This window comes from Clinocottus analis, unplaced genomic scaffold, assembly GCF_023055335.1.
Source record: "Clinocottus analis isolate CAN_PGR_092001 unplaced genomic scaffold, fCliAna1.0.p SCAF_39, whole genome shotgun sequence".
Classification (NCBI taxonomy): Eukaryota; Metazoa; Chordata; class Actinopteri; order Perciformes; family Cottidae; genus Clinocottus; species Clinocottus analis.
Window position 1 is genome coordinate 95,001 of NW_027176142.1, and position 1,922 is coordinate 96,922.

The following is a 1,922-nucleotide window of genomic DNA, read 5'->3' on the forward strand; positions in this document are numbered from 1 at the left end:
GGCTCACTGTTGGCTGGGCCTCCAGACCAGTCGGCTATAGGACTGGAGGGGCTCACTGTTGGCTGGGCCTCCAGACCAGTCGGCTATAGGACTGGAGGCGCTCACTGTTGGCTGGGCCTCCAGACCAGTCGGCTATAGGACTGGAGGGGCTCACTGTTGGCTGGGCCTCCAGACCAGTCGGCTATAGGACTGGAGGGGCTCACTGTTGGCTGGGCCTCCAGACCAGTCGGCTATAGGACTGGAGGGGCTCACTGTTGGCTGGGCCTCCAGACCAGTCGGCTATAGGACTGGAGGGGCTCACTGTTGGCTGGGCCTCCAGACCAGTCGGCTATAGGACTGGAGGGGCTCACTGTTGGCTGGGCCTCCAGACCAGTCGGTTATAGGACTGGAGGCGCTCACTGTTGGCTGGGCCTCCAGACCAGTCGGCTATAGGACTGGAGGCGCTCACTGTTGGCTGGGTGCTCCTGAAGAAGAGCAGCTTGGATGCCAGCTTGCAGAGGGAACGTCCCGTCACAGACGAGGCGTGTTTTGACTGTTAGAGGTGTGAGGTCATGCCTGGAGGTTTGCGGGGGCGTTAACAGAGCTTTTCCTAAAGAGTGTGATCTCTATTAAGCATACACTCTTATTTTCTCTCCGTTGCATGCCAACTATGTACAGTAATCAGCCTCAAGGTGTTCACCAGCTTTTACCTGTTGTGAATGAGTTAGTCAGCGCTGGAAACACCCTGGGATCTCCACGTCGCCATGGCTGCCATTCAATAACTGTACCTGACAGGTGTAAACAGGTGTCCTTTAACCCGAAAAGACTGACGTTACAACTAGTAATGTTGGGTATATTTTACCCAATATAATGTAACTGATAGAAAATATTTCTCATTAAAATATAATAAAATACAGCACAAGGCATTTTTACTTTGAAGGCGATAATTTACTTCCGCCCTACTGAACAGTACCTGTTCATAAAAAAGAAAACAGATGTATAAACTATATATGTATGGATGTTAACTTGTTGTTGCTCCAGAGTGCTGTTATATTGTTCTGATAACATTACTTTAAAATAAAAGCTGCAATACACTAGTTTTTACTTCATTATGGAATTTGACGCATAATGAGATTAATCGCGATTCATTAATTAATGTGTTTGATTGGTCCACTTTGACCTTTTTCCCATGTTGTAATCTGGGAGAACAAGTTTCCCTCAAAAATAAATGTTCGAAGGCTTTTAGTTGGATGGAAACATATTTAACCAGCCAGGCTGCTCCGTAGGATTGTTCCTAAATGTTCATACTGCTCTATTCAGCAATGTAAATATAGATTTACAATTTACAAAGAAAGCATATTATTTAAGGTGCTGAGCCATGTTGATGACAAGATGCCCCTGATGCATTAAAGTTATCTTTATAGATCAAACAAACAGTCATAAACGGTCTGGCAGTTTTACATGAATCATTATCACCTATGTTGCCAGGAAGAAGTTATGACCATCCATAAAAATCCCAATGTCATCTGGCGACATACGCTGATTATGTAAGAGAAATGTTAACGCGTGTTATGTGTAATTAGCAATACTAAAAATACCAAATAAGCAGTCTCGCAACAGCCAGAAGAAACTTAACAGCGCAAAGTATTCCACGGAAAGTGAAACAGAATATTTATTACAATCTTCAGTGGTGATCGACCAGAAAATAAATATGCCTTTCATCTTTATCCGACGTGACAGGATATTACCTCTCATGTGAAACGCACACCTGGTGCACACAGGAAGCTGCACCAGAGGTGGACAACAGGTGTGTTGAAAGGTTTAATGAAATGAACAAAGAGGAACGTTGACTGCTTTTTGACCGGCCGGTGCTTTTCTGCTGCTTATTTTAGAAACAAGCATAAAATGACAAGACATTAAGTTGGGAGTCATATGAAATTCTT